The 15,735-nt window shown below is 46.6% G+C and overlaps 1 protein-coding gene and 1 long non-coding RNA gene across 2 annotated transcripts in view; both read left to right on the top strand.

Annotated features, from left to right (window-relative positions):
• Positions 1–15,735, top strand: part of CNPY1 (canopy FGF signaling regulator 1) — a 352,139-nt gene that overhangs the window by 29,738 nt on the left and 306,666 nt on the right. The window lies entirely within an intron of this gene.
• On the top strand, positions 1,583–5,318 carry LOC134927439 (uncharacterized). The gene is made up of 4 exons (XR_010177642.1): positions 1,583–1,605; positions 4,420–4,540; positions 4,671–4,808; positions 5,080–5,318. It is a non-coding gene; the product is annotated as an uncharacterized LOC134927439 (long non-coding RNA).

Here is a 15,735-nt window from a genome sequence, read left to right as displayed (position 1 = left end):
CAAAGTTGGCGGCTTTGTCTTGTAAAAGCCCTTATTTGAATTTCCATATGGATAGGGCAGAATTGAGGACTCGTCCCCAGTTTCTCCCAAAGGTGGTGTCAGCGTTTCACCTGAACCAGCCTATTGTGGTGCCTAGGCTACTAGGGACTTGGAGGACTCCAAGTTGCTAGACGTTGTCAGGGCACTGAAAATATATGTTTCCAGAACGGCTAGAGTCAGAAAATCTGACTCGCTGTTTATCCTATATGCACCTAACAAGCTGGGTGCTCCTGCTTTTAAGCAGACTATTGCTCGTTGGATTTGTAGTACAATTCAGCTTGCACATACTGTGGCAGGCCTGCCACAGCCAAAATCTGTCAATGCCCATTCCACAAGGAAGGTGGGCTCGTCTTGGGCGGCTGCCCGAGAGGTCTCGGCTTTACAACTTTGCCGAGCAGCTACTTGGTCAGGGGCAAACACGTTTGCAAAATTCTACAAATTTGATACCCTGGCTGAGGAGGACCTGGAGTTCTCTCATTCAGTGCTGCAGAGTCATCCGCACTCTCCCGCCCGTTTGGGAGCTTTGGTATAATCCCCATGGTCCTTACGGAGTTCCCAGCATCCACTAGGACGTTAGAGAAAATAAGAATTTACTCACCGGTAATTCTATTTCTCGTAGTCCGTAGTGGATGCTGGGCGCCCATCCCAAGTGCGGTTTATCTGCAATACTTGTACATAGTTATTGTTAACTAAATCGGGTTATTGTTGAGCCATCTGTTGAGAGGCTCTATTGTTTCATACTGTTAACTGTGTTTCATATCACGAGTTGTACGGTGTGATTGGTGTGGCTGGTATGAGTCTTACCCGGGATTCAAAATCCTTCATTATTGTGTACGCTCGTCCGGGCACAGTACCTAGCTGAGGCTTGGAGGAGGGTCATAGTGGGAGGAGCCAGTGCAGACCAGGTAGTCTAAGATCTTTCTAGAGTGCCCAGCCTCCTTCGGAGCCCGCTATTCCCCATGGTCCTTACGGAGTTCCCAGCATCCACTACGGACTACGAGAAATAGAATTACCGGTGAGTAAATTCTTATTTTAACACCTTCCACATATCCATCCAATCAGGTGTCGGCGCCGTCGGCGGCGACACCACATTCACTTGCACTTGTTCTGCCTCCACGTAACCGTCCTCGTCAAACATGTCGACACAAACGTACCGACACACCGCATACACACAGGGAATGCTCTAATTGAGGACAGGACCCCACAAGGCCTTTTGGAGAGACAGAGAGAGAGTATGCCAGCACACACCCCAGCGCTATATAACCCAGGGATTACACAGTAATTTAGTGTTTACCCAGTAGCTGCTGTTTATGATAATTTGCGCCTAAATGTATGTGCCCCCCCCCCCTCTCTTTTTACCCTTTTTCTACCTTGATACTGCAGGGGAGAGCCTGGGGAGCTTCCTCTCAGCGGAGCTGTGAAGAGAAAATGGCGCTGGTTAGTGCTGAGGAAGAAGGTCCCGCCCCCTCAGCGGCGGGCTTCTGTTCCGGGTCTGTGTAATAAAATGGCGGGGGCTCGTACATATATACAGTGCCCAGCTGTATATATGTGTCTTTTTGCCAAGAGGTATCCTAATTGCTGCCCAGGGCGCCCCCCCCCCCCCCCCTGCGCCCTACACCCTACAGTGACCGGAGTGTGTGGGTAGTGCTAAAGCTAACTATTTATCTTATTACATTCACTATAAAATGGGTAAGAGACTCAGTACGCAATTGGCATATGGGGTACCGTAAGGGTACGCACTTAGCGTAGCAGACGCTTAGTCGTGGTCGAGACGCATATGCGACACGCTCGCTCACAACTTAACGCGTGGTGTCGAGCACGCTATAGGCGGCCGACTACCGTAATGCTACGCTACTAGCGTAGCGTACGCTCGTGACCACGAGCGGCGCAGACGCTCACGGGATGACACTCAGTAAACCTTGTATGCAACACAGTGAAAGATTGAGTTTGTACTGTAAACCTTGGTTTTGTAATGTGAGCACAATGCAATGCTAATTAACCTCTATTGTATGAAAGCCTCTTGAGCGATTGAGACACTCTGAATACTCTCAGCAATGTAATAAACACAATACCTTGCTAAGGTTCCAACACCTTTACTAACAATATCTAGCTATGTAAAAGTTAAAACAGTTAACAGTTCATACACTACAGGCTAACATCAATATCTAAGCAGGCTAACTACACATAAATATACAATATCGTCACAATCTTATACAATAACAGAGAGAGAGAATATGGCAAATACAAACAGAGATTTAGAATGGTTACAGAGAATAACTTACACACACTGGGGAATGATCGCTGCGCAGCTTCTGGTACCAGCTCCAAGTTAGTCAAGATGAAAACCGTTTGTGGAGAGAAGACTGAGCTGGCCAGGCTGGCTGTCCTTATATACACTGCATACAGTACACTACAAAGGGACCTATAATCTCATTGTTCATTGGACACAGGAATGTCTCCTCGCATCATAACAAAAGGTCATAGGTTAGTTTGAACAGGTGGGCTGTGACTATATCAAACTGCTCAGGTGGGAGGGAATCTGAGAATTCCCGCCGCATGGATAATGAACCGCAAATATAGTAAATGTCCAGAAACTACTCATAGACATAACTATACGCAGGAGCGATTAATCTTTACCTAACCAGCACCAGATTGTTTCTAATAAAATGTTCTTTAGTTAGGTACCAAACACCACTGCTCAAACCCTGTCTGACCCTTCTTATCATGCAAAGAGGAATTTCTCTGTCCAGCGACCAGTTACATTAAACAAACTTACAGTCATTATTAAGGGGAACATTATCTATAACACACACTATTTGGATTTACTATGTAACGATTGAGTCGCCCGCTAGACGCACACAAACTCTACCGTAAATGCACATACCACGCGCTCGAGCGCATGGCCGAGGAGGCGCCATCACGCAGCTGCGAGTATCCGCACGCACGGGAGAGAATGTGTACGAGCAGCGGGCAAGCGCTTGAGGTGAATATATGGCAACGTGTAGCATGATATTTTTCCGACTTTGACAGTAGTGTGGGCGCAATGGCGCACAGCTGCAGTGCTGTGCGCTACCTCATGTGAAGACAGGAGTCTTCTGCCGCCGATTTCGATGTATTCTTGCTACTGCCGGCTTCTGACTTCTGGCTCTGCGAGCGGGATGGTGGCGCGGCTCCGGGAACGGACGACCAAGGTTAAGATCCTGTGTTCGAACCCTCTGGAGCTAATGGTGTCCAGTAGCCTAAGAAGCGCAACCTAGCCGCAGTTAGGTTTGCTTCTCTCCCCTCAGTCCCACGTAGCAGAGAGTCTGTTGCCAGCAGAAGCTCTCTGAAAATAAAAAAACCTAACTAAAATACTTTCTTATTAGCAAGCTCAGGAGAGCTCACTAAAAGCACCCAGCTCTGGCCGGGCACATATTCTAACTGAGGTCTGGAGGAGGGGCATAGAGGGAGGAGCCAGTGCACACCAGGTAGTACTAAATCTTTCTTTAGAGTGCCCAGTCTCCTGCGGAGCCCGTCTATTCCCCATGGTCCTTACGGAGTCCCCAGCATCCACTAGGACGTTAGAGAAATTTTAGCTCCTGCGGCAGCCAGCTTGGTTCACACAGCCGGTCGATGGTGTCGTAGCTGATACGATGTTGCATCCTAGGACATAGGGGGTAATTCAGAGTTGATCGCAGCAGCATATTTGTTAGCAGTTGGGCAAAACTAGTGTTCACTCTAGCATTTTTTAAGGGCAGGGTGCTGATCATTGAGGAGGGCACATTTTTATTTTGAAGGACACATTTTTGATGTGATGCTTAGTGCACAAAGCATAGTGCATATGTTTATAGTTTTTGGACATACATTTCCCCCTTAGTATATCATATACCCCTATATACATATAGGACACTCATGTAACACCCAACATCTGTACTGCAAAACATACTGTATGTGTCCAGTCTTCTTGAAAGATTGACTGTAGCATATACATAAGTAGATAACTCTAAGGGCCATATGCAAATGTCGAAAAACGGGACATTTTCGACAGTAAAAACAGATTCGACTTTTGACAAATCGACATTTCTCAAATTCGACATGTCTGCAATGGTAAAAATGCGGCTTTTCGACAAAAGTATATTCAACTGAAGAATGTCGATTCGACAACAGTGCTTTTCGACAGTCATTTCGTCAATTTCATTCCGCCTCACTTTGCTGGCGAAAGCTGATTAAAAAATGTTAAAACATGTATTTTTGGATTGCTAATAGCATATCTATTTATATTTGAAGGGATTATCTACTTGGTTTGTCTTTTTTTTGACTCGCAAGTATTATTTAATTGGTTTTTAAAAAGAATATTTTTTTCTTCACTCTGCTGAGGGAAATGTACCCATTATTTCACAGTTTTACCCAGGATACACTTCTGCAAAGCCACTCCAGTATTGGACCAGTTTACCCCACTCTACCATGGACGTCCTACTTGTGATGTGGACCTGAACCACCGCCATGTTAGTCACTCTTTCAGGTGAGATGTATTGTCCAAAACTCCATCTTGTCTGAGTAACCTGTGTATATGCGCAGTGTTGCTGGGACCTTTTGTTCTTTCCCAGGGTGGAGTAAACGCTCTCAAATTACCTCCTCATTCTCTTCCACAGGTCTTGCGGAGTATCCTTCCCAAGTTGCAAGTACCAGCGTGGATGTCAAGGGACATGACCGTTCCCCTGCTGTACCATGGGCGACCTAGTTGTGATGTGGACCTGAACCTCCGCCATGTAGCAGACACCCCCCCTCAGGTGAGATGTATTGCCCAAAACACCCTCTTGTCCAATGTAACCCAGGTATGTCCAAACTGCAGCCCTCCGTCATTTGCAAAACTGCATATCCAATCATGCCCTGACACAGCAATGCTTACGCTGTGTCTGGGCATGCTGGGATGTGTAGTTTCTCAAGTGCCAGAGGGTTGCATTTGGGACAAAGGCCGATGTAACCTGTTTGTTTGCAAATGTTGCCTGTACCTTGTCTTTGGATGACACACCTGGAACCTCATACTATTCTCTTCCACAGGTCTTGCGGAGTATCCTTCCCGATTTGCAGGAACCAGCCTGGATGTGAAGGGACAGGACAGTTCCCCTGATGTACCATGGGCAACCTACCACAATACCACTATCTCTGAAATGGCCTATTTTACATTTCATTTACTAATAATTAAAAGAAAACACACAAAACTTCTCAATTTAACAATTTATTGAAGAATTATACTTGGATTTTATTTTGTATTAAAAAATAAACTGTAATAAAACAAAAAAGAAGTGTTTGTTCTTCTTTACATTCCTTTTTCTTGTGTAAATATCTGTAAAAATAAAAAATTCCATATTAAGTAAAAACACTGTAATGATGTCATGTTCATTCCTTTCCCAAGAACATTTGTGGAACCACACAGTCCAGCATGACCCATTGCTGGACTGTGTTGTTCCCCAAGGTCAGACGGTCCAAAGTGGCAGAGTCAAGACAGTGGTCAGCACTTTGACACGGCTGCACTTGTGGAACCACACAGTACAGCATGACCCATTGCTGGACTGTGTTGTTCCTCAGGGCCAGACGGTCTAAAGTTTCTGGAATATATACTAGAATCATCGCTTTACTCACCTTGGTACGCACAACACATCTACGCCATCCACTTCAATTTTTCAACCAATCCTATGAAGAAGCAAAAAACAAACACTAATGAATAGTAAATTCACGCTACAGTGAAAGCCTAGTTTACACCAAATCAAAAGTGAGTTTTTAGGTATAAAAAAAAAAAAAAGTGGTATCAGTTACCACACGTGCCCGCATACATGCCCGCACATGTATGCCTAGACATAGCTCCTTTGTAGTATCCGGTCGGGGGTGGGGGAGCCCAACACAAATTTAAAACAATAGTAAGAAAAAAAACTAATGGGAGGGGGAGAAAGGGAAACATGAAAAACATAAATCGTAAATAATAAAACAATACGACCGGGCTTATGGTGGTTGTTGGCCGTCCGGATCCTCTTCTTCCTCCTGATGTGGCGTCCATGCCCTGGGCGGCTGTGGAGTGCGTTGAATTGGCCTCGGTGGCCGTGCTGGTGTAGATGATGCTGCCGGTGTTGGTTGTGGAGGCATCTGGTAGGTGGTGTACATCCCTGTATATCCTTGGTACAGCTGTGACCGTCCATACCAGGATTGTGGTGGAGGAAGGGCAGGAGGCGTCCGTGTGGCTTGTGATGGCGGATGTGGTGGTTCACCAGCGTGTTGATGAGCTGGCTCTGGGAGCTTATCGTACATAATCTGCAGCGTGGTTGCGATGATCTGTTGGCTGGCTGCCGAATGTCGTTGGATCTCCGACATGTTGTCAACGCTGTGTGCCAGGCATGATGTGTTATCCACCAGCCGGTTGATGGATGTGGCCAGAACTTGGATGTCCATAGTCTCCCTGTGATTTTCTCGTCTGGTCTTTTGCGTTTCTGCCGTGCTGTCGGCAAGAGCCTTTTGCATTTCAACCAAACCGTTTGCCATCTTCTCCATTGTCTTCTCAATGGCGTCCAGTCTGGTTCCAACGACATCCCGAAAACTATCCTGGCGGACATTCATCTCTGCTGCCAGGGTGTGTACCCTCTGAACATTTGAGGGATCCTGCCCTTCCTGTACGTCTGCCACCAATTGCAATTGGTGGCAAGAAAAGAAAATTAGAAATTAGTATACACATTCATACATTTGTTTGAAGGTTCACAATTTGATAATTACTCTCACAGGGATGTAGAAACAGCGGGCTGCTGCACTTCGACCTCGTCGTCCGACTCATCCTGTAAGAGATCCGTCCTGAAGTAGGGACCAATCCCCGACGCAAGTCCGCTGCTGGTCCGTGGTATCTCTGTTTGCAAAAGAAGGGGAAAAAAAACAATAAAGTTAATAAACTATACAAAAATGGCGACCCCCTCCCCCCCACACCCAAAAAACCCCCAAAAAATAAAAACATTTTCCATCTGGTGGTGCCGCTGCTCCAGGAGCTTCACTTGTCCTCAATTCTGGAGACTTTTCAAGGGTATGGCTGGATACGAGCTGGTGATGGCCTGCGCGCAGGAGATGTAGTTTGGCGCCCAGCTGGTGGTGGGGTCGCCGACGGTGTCTGGTGCGCAGGTGACGTTCTGCGCGCTGATGTCTGGCACGCAGGTGATGGTCTGCGCGCTGACGATGTCTGGCGCGCAGGTGATGATCTGCGCGCTGCTGATGCTTGCTGCGCAGGTGATGGTCTGCGCCCTGGCGATGTCCTGCACGCAGGTGATGTCCTCTGGGCAGGCGTGACTGGGGGAAAGAACAAACATTAGCAAATAAAAAAAATATATAAAAATTTAGTACAGCTCGTCTGAATGTATTCTTACCATCAGGCCTCCGTTTGGACTGCTTGTCTTCCGTCTTCTGGGCGGTTCTTCCTCCTCGGGAAAGCCAGCAGGACGACTGGAGTCCACACCTCCGCGAACTCCTTGGACCATGACAGGGTTCATGCGTCTTTTAATAACGTCCTCCCAGGGTAGCCACTTCAAATTGAGAGCCGGACCACCTCCCGTAGCTGTCTCATGTCGGCGCTGAATCCCCATCTTCTTCTTGGTCTGTCTGCGGCAATCACTGTACCGCTTCATGCAGTTTCTGGTGCTCCGGTGGTTTCAAGATACTGCAGTGACTTGTCTCGCGATGGCATCCCAGATGTTTCGCTTTGTCTTAGCTGCTGTGGTCTGTGCCCTTGGTCCATACAGAACATCGTAGGACCTGTCGACGCCATCCACTAGGGCACAGTTTTCTGCCTCGGTGTATCTTGGTCCACACGGCTTTTTCTGTCCTGCGTCTTCACCAGAGGCTTCCTCCGCCAATTGATCCTCTGCCTGGCTTCTTGCCTTTAGGGATAAAAAAAAACATGCAATTAATATGATCGGTATGTACCTGTGAGTGTGTCAGTATCCTGGCAGTGCGCAAAGATACCTGTAGGTGTGCATGGCAGTGCGCAAACTAGGGTGTGTCAAGTTGGATGCTATTGTGTCTGCAGGTGTTGTCAGTATTTACCTTTCTAGGCCTTTTCTTTTTCTTTCGCTTCTCCCTTTGGTCCCTTGACGACTGCGGCTGGTCACTGGATGCCTGTTCGGTCGTATCCTCCTCCTGGGTCGGCTCCCACTCCTCATTGCTGTGCAGGGAAAATTCTTCTGGGGGAAGGGGGGGGATCGGGGCCGCTTGTCCCTGGACATCTCTGTTGTAAAAATAAAAATTATTTTTACAGATTTAACACACATTACATAATTACATGCAACCACACGTCATGCTGCTGGGACACCAGTGCTCAAGCAGGACCAAACACACATAAAAAAATTGAAAAAAACTCAGCCAAACAAGCCAAAAACCCCGTACAAGCATCCCTGCACATGCTGGAGGTCATCCAGTGCTAAATAAGGAGCCAAAAAACATGTTTTGCAAACAAAGAAGAGCACATGTCGACCACATGACATATACCGACATGCAAAAAGCGAGACCAAACAAGCAGAAAAAACAGTAAAAGCATCCCTGCACATGCTGGAGGTCCTCCAGTGCTAAAGTAGGAGCAAAAAAACGTGTTTTACAAACAAACGGCACATGTCGACCACATGGCCGATACCGACATACTCAAAGTCACTCCAAACAAGCCAAAAAGCATCCCTGCATATACTGGAGGTACACCAATGCAAAAGCATGACCCAAAAAACATTTTATGAAAAAAAAACATGAAAAACTACCCCCAAACACAAAACTCCCAAAAAAAATGCAGCGATACAAGCAGGACCTGCAGCAATCCAAACAGGACCTATATACACATACCTGCACACATATACACACCCCAAAGCAACGCCATATGTACACCTCATGGCACCCCACCACCACCCAAACATTACATACGTCTCTCATACCTCATCCAAAACAGTAGCCAAGCACTCTGTACAACACCCATACACTACACAAACACTTACATGCAACGCCAGACCACAAGTGGTACTTACCTACAAATGTAGAAATCGCTCCAAAAACGACTCTCCTCCTGGGTAACAGGTATCCTGTCTGTCCTGGATTCAAGCCTGCTGGGTGTCCAAACGATACCACAGCAAAAAACAACCAATTTGCTAGCTCTGCACCTCCACACACCTCTCTGCAGGTTCACAAAATGGCTGCTGAGCATGCAGCAAACAAGCCCTATATAGGACTCCAAACGGCGGGAAGTCGAATCCAGGACGCCCACTAATCGACGATTGGTCCGTTATTCGACAAGGGTCAAATCCGTTATGAATTGAATATGTCGAATTCATGGTCCCGGGTGGAGGGTTTCGGCTGTCGAGTAGTGTCGAATCCTAAAACAGTCGAAAAAAAGCCGCAATTCGTCCGGAATTGCATATACCCCTAAATGTCTCCTCCAGTGCTGAAGTGGTTATAATCCGTATGTGTTATAAAACAGAAAAGTTAAGCAGAGGGTTAAAATATATAGTTAAAAAAAAAGTCTGTTCTACTAGGGAAATAGTGTAAGCAGAATATGCTCACTGCTTTCCCTGCTCTTTCCCTCTTTATCAGAGTGCTGTGTTATGCAGGCAGCCACAGTAGTGACGTAATTTACAGTGCCTCCTCTGACATCCAGTTCGGATAGAAATTGTGTTCCAATTTCAGAGATGGCCAGGGAGTAGACAATAACATTGGAACATGCACTCTGACTGTTGCATTCTGTATACAAGGGGGAGATTTATGATCCTGCAGGGTGCACTGAGAAAGGGCAGGGTGCTTTTTCACATTTCATATATGGGCAGGGTGCAGCACCCTGCTGAATCAGCCTAGAAGGAACACTACAAAACCATGGGGGTAATTCCAAGTTGATCGCAGCAGGAATTTTGTTAGCAGTTGGGCAAAACCATGTGCACTGCAGGGGAGGCAGATATAACATGTGCAGAAAGAGTTAGATTTGGGTGGGTTATTTTATTTCTGTGCAGGGTAAATACTGGCTGCTTTATTTTTACACTGCAAATTAGATTGCAGATTGAACACACCACACCCAAATCTAACTCTCTGTGCACTGCAGGTGTAGCAGATATAACATTTGCAGAGAGTTAGATTTAGGTGGGTCGTTTTGTTTCTGTGCAGGGTAAATACTGGCTGCTTTATTTTTACACTGAAATTTAGATTTCAGTTTGAACACACCCCACCCAAATCTAACTCTCTCTTCACATGTTGTATCTGCCCCCCTACAGTGCACATGGTTTTGCCCAACTGCTAACAAATTTGCTGCTGCGATCAACTCTGAATTAGGCCCATAGTTCGGATCAGTAGTGTAGCAGGAGTTGTGACGCCTCCCGATGCATTACCATATTAGAGCTATCGCTGCTGCTCCCATGTAAGCAGCAGCAATAGCACATCAGTCCAAATTTGATTCAGGCCCTTAACCAGGACTTCAGATGGGTTTAGCCACTGCACGTGGCTAAACTCCGATTATTTAGGTGCAACAAAGCCCAATAATTAATGAGCATCTTGAACAATTGAATTATCGCGGTCCCCAACATAATTAAATTCTACCAGCCCACCCACCCCCCTTAGTATTTCTTTAGTGCAAGGTCATATTGTCTGGTAAATATTAGACAATAACCCCATATTGAGGCCACATAATTTGAAGGAGGGTGCTCTTGTCTTTCAAATGAGAGTCCCCCTGAGTTTATTGAAGCCAGGATTTGGGAGAGAATGGGTTTAGTACGCTTCCCTCAATTCCCTGGCACATTTTATTTGACATCAAGCTCCACCCACTCCTCAGCTAGAGCAACAGTTACCAGCTATGTATGTAAAAGAGGTTTCTTCCACAACGCTAATCAAAACATATAACCAATACTGTAACAATTTTCTCAGTATTTATTCATATCAGATAAGTATCATTAAAATAAAATTTAAAACATAGTAAATACACTCAGATACTTAGTATCGTTTTTTAAACACGACACAATATTTTTACTGTTAAATATAAACTTTCAACATATTTTTAATCAGTAATAATCACATATGATATTGTATTTCTTTCAGACCACTTTCTTTTTCAGGATGCTGATTTCCACTGACACAATGTAGCTTTATATTAGCAACATACTATCCTCTGGAATTCAGGTTTAAAATGTTTCAGTTAGTTTCTACAATTTTAATCCCAATAGAAATCAAGATCCAATTAAATGCACTTAAATCAAAGTCACAGGTTTTTCTCTTACATCCTAGAGGATGCTGGGGTTCCATTTAGCACCATGAGGTATAGACGGGTCCCTTGGGAGCCATGGGCACTTTAGAGTTTAATAGTGTGGGCTGGCTCCTCCCTCTATGCCCCTCCTACCAGACTCAGCCGGTCACAGCTAGGGGAGCTCCTAGGAGTTTTTCTAGTTTTATTATTTTCTGAGTTTAGTTAGGTACAGGCAGGCTGCTGGCAACAGCCTCCCTGCTTCGTGGGACTTAGGGGGGGAGTAGGAACCAACTCTAGAATTTAATGGTTCTTTATCTCCGCTGACTGGACACTGAGCTCCTGAGGGTGCTGATCGCAAGCCCACGGGGTGACCGCCCACTCCAGCAGCACGGCCGCCACCCCCTAAAAGAGCCAGAAGAAAGAAGAGTGGTGAGTATGACGCCGGCGGCCCGAGAAGCAGGTCGCTGGCGGGAATGGCGGCACAAGGGTGGGAGCGCAGCTCTGACAGGCTGCGCTCCGGAAGGCTCAGTGACACTTGGTGTACGACGCTGTGAGGGGCGTCCTGGGCCAGCGCACATACCCTACCCTGGTCAAATATGCTAACAGGGGCTAATCCCGCAGCACAAATACCTCAGGCCAGTATAATCTATTAAGTGCGGGAAGATGCGCCATTATAGGGGGCGGGACTTCTCAGAGCAGATCCAGCACTCACCAGCTCCATTTTCTCCCTGCAGATCACACAGATGAGACGCTGATAGGGAGCGCTGCCCTCATAACTCCAGCATACCTCTGCGGTACCAGGAAGTTACAGACAGGGGGGGGAGTGTTATAAGAACTGTTTATCCTATTAAGGTTACTCAGTAAGCGCCGGCCATTTATTCTGTTAACTGCCTACTGAGGCGCTGTGTGGCTGGCTCCTTATACTCTGTGACTCTCTGAAGGTACTCTGGGGGAAACTGTGACATTTTCCTGTGTGTGTGTGTGTGTGTGTGTGTGTGTGTGTGTGTGTGTGTGTGTGTGTGTGTGTGTGTGTGTCTATGTATCTCACATTACCATGTGTAGGGACTCTGTGTCTTGCGCTGCAGAGTGTGTATCTTCTCCTGAAGAGTCTCTTCCATGTACTCAGGACTGCCATATTCCTTCTCAGCCTTCTGAGTCCGAACCCCCATGGGTGGATTCTATAAGGGAAATGATATCCCAGATTTCATCTAGGATGTCACATAATTAGAATGAAACGCAGGTTTTAAAACAATCTGTAGCGGTTTTGAAGTGTTCGGCTCCCACTACCTCATCTAAGGCCCCCATTACATACCCTAAAAAGCGTACTCTGGCCCAGATAATGCAGGCTGACACGGACACCGACTCTGATACAGGGGACGGTGATGGGGATATGCAGGGGTGTGATGCATCCCTTGCTAAGGGGGTGCAACTAATGATTGAGGCCATTAGGGACATTTTACACATTACTGAAAAAGTACCTGAGCAGGTAGAGGAGACTTACTTTACAGACCATAAGAAATCCTCCCTTACCTTTCCTGCTTCTAAGGAGTTAAACTCCTTGTTTGAAAAATCCTGGGAAAACCGGAGAAAAAATTCCAGATGCCAAAAAGGGTTCTCATTGCTTTTCCCTTCCCTGAATAGGATAGGAAAAAGTGGGAAAACCCGCCTATAGTAGACGCTTATGTATCTAGTTTGTCTAAAAAGGTGGTTTTACCTGTCCCTGGTTCAACCGCTTTAAAAGAGCTGGCTGACCGCAAGATTGAGACTACGCTCAAATCACTATACACAGCTACAGGCGTGGCGTTAAGGCCCACTATTGCTTGTGCGTGGATTTCTAAGGCCATAGTAAGGTGGTCAGGCACATTACTAGAGGAATTAGATACTATGGATAGGAGTGACATTGAATTGTTTTTGCGTCACATACAGGATTCTGCAGGTTTCATGGTGGAGGCCATGAAGGACCTTGGCCTACTTAATGCAAGGGCTTCTTCCATGGCTGTCTCGGCACGCCGAGGACTCTGGCTGCGCCAATGGTCTGCAGATGTGGAATCCAAGAAAAGTTTGGAGAACCTACCCTTCACAGGTCAGGCTCTGTTTGGGGACGCATTGGATGCGTGGATCTCCACGGCTATTGCAGGTAAGTCGACCTCCTTCCCTCAGCTACGCCACCGACTAGGAAATCTTATCCTACGTCTACAATGCAGTCCTTTCGGACCACGAAAGTTAAAAAGTCCAAACCCCCTTCCACTTTCTTTAGAGGCGGTTGGAGGAAATCCAGAAAACCTGCAACAACAGATTCCCACGAACAGAAGCCAGGTTCTGTTTCTTCTAAGTCTTCAGCATGACAGTGGACCTCCCAGCCTGGTAATCGGGAAGGTGGGAGCCAGACTAAAAGATTTTAGTCACATATGGGCGTCTTCTTGCCTAGACCCCTGGGTAAAAGATATTGGGGGTCATTCCGAGTTGTTCGCTCAGTAAATTTTTTCGCATCGCAGCGATTTTCCGCTTAGTGCGCATGCGCAATGTCCGCACTGCGACTGCGCCAAGTAAATTTGCTATGCAGTTAGGAATTTTACTCACGTTTTTTTCTTCGTTCTGGTGATCGTAATGTGATTGACAGGAAGTGGGTGTTTCTGGGCGGAAACTGGCCGTTTTATGGGTGTGTGTGAAAAAACGCTACAGTTTCTGGGAAAAACGCGGGAGTGGCTGGAGAAACGGTGGAGTGTCTGGGCGAACGCTGGGTGTGTTTATGACGTCAAACCAGGAACGACAAGCACTGAACTGATCGGAGATGCCGAGTAAGTCTCGAGCTACTCAGAAACTGCACAGAGATGTCTTTTCGCTATATTGCGAATCTTTCGTTCACAATTTTAAGAAGCTAAGATTCACTCCCAGTAGGCGGCGGCTTAGCGTGTGTAAAGCTGCTAAAAGCAGCTTGCGAGCGAACAACTCGGAATGACCCCCATTGTTGCCCAGGGGTACAGACTGGAGTTTCAGGAACTCCCACCTTACAGATTCTTCAAGTCAGGCTTGCCAGCTTTGCTGACAGAAAGTGCTATCCTACAGGACGCCATTCAAAAATTGTTACACACGTGTCATTGTTCCAGTTCCACCTCACCTAAAAGGCATGGGTTATTACTCAAACCTATTTGTGGTGCCGAAACCGGACGGTTCGGTAAGGCCGATTTTAAACCTAAAAACCTTAAACCCCTATTTGAGGAAATTCAGGTCTGGAGGAGGGGGAATTCCTGGTATCCCTGGATATCAAGGATGCGTACCTTCATATTCCGATCTGGCCGCCTCACCAGGCCTATCTAAGATTTGTGCTACTGGACTATCACTATCAGTTCCAGACACTGCCATTTGTCCTCTCCACAGCACTGGGGTGTTCACCAAGATCATGGCAGAGATGATGCTACTCCTTCGCAAGCGGGGAGTGAACATTATTCCATATCTGGACGATCTGCTGATAAAGGCATCTTCCAGGAAGAAGCTGTTACAGAGCATTGCTCTGTCAACTCAACTACTCTAGGATCATGGGTGGATCCTGAACCTTCCAAAGTCACATTTGGAGCCGACAAGGTGTCTGTCCTTCCTGGGGATGATCCTCGACACGGAAGTGCAGAGGATGTTTATACCAGTGGAGAAAGCGTTGGTGATACAATCAATGGTCCAGGAGGTCCAGGTATCGGTTCATCAGTGCATTCGCCTTCTGGGGAAGATTGTTGCCTCCTACGAGGCTCTACAGTACGGAAGATTTCATGCACGGTCCTTCCAACTGGATCTCCTGGACAAATGGTTGGGATCTCATCTTCACATGCACCAGCGGGTTCGCCTGTCGCCGAAAGCCAGAATTTCGCTCCTCTGGTGGCTAAAAACTTCTCACCTTCTCGAGGGCCGAAGGTTCGGGATTTAGAATTGGATCCTTCTAACCACGGACGCAAGTCTCAGAGGTTGGGGAGCAGTCACCCAAGGGGAAAACTTCCAAGGAAAATGGTCAAGTCTGGAATCCATCCTTCTGATAAACATTCTGGAACTAAGAGCCGTGTGTCAGATTGTGTTTGGTCTGTGTCCCCGGAGGGGGCGCTAGTGGGTCAGTGGAGGTAGGAGGAAAGAGACGAGGAGGTTGTAACACGTTCTTGCGCATGAGCGCAATGGTATTTATTCAGCAGATAAATATAACAGAAATGCAGCAGAAATAATAGCAGATGAAAAAGTCAATACTTGAAATGATAACAAAGTCTATGGCAATGGGTGATAGGTGAATTGAGAAATCATATCCAGAATTATAAACAACGGAATGAAAGTCAATGGAATGATTCTGGTGTGAGAACCAGAGCAGGGTTTAAAACGGAGAACTAAGACAGATGATAAGTATTGCAAACCTGAGCATTAGCAGGAGACCAACTCACAGTGCAGGTGATGGGGCACTGGCAGCAGCAAGCTGTGTCACAGGTGGAGGAAATGAACACACCTGGAGTTTAGTCTTC

This window comes from Pseudophryne corroboree, chromosome 5, assembly GCF_028390025.1.
Source record: "Pseudophryne corroboree isolate aPseCor3 chromosome 5, aPseCor3.hap2, whole genome shotgun sequence".
NCBI classification, from domain to species: Eukaryota; Metazoa; Chordata; class Amphibia; order Anura; family Myobatrachidae; genus Pseudophryne; species Pseudophryne corroboree.
The sequence above is the reverse complement of the archived record's forward strand: the minus strand, read 5'-3'. Positions and strand labels throughout refer to the sequence as shown.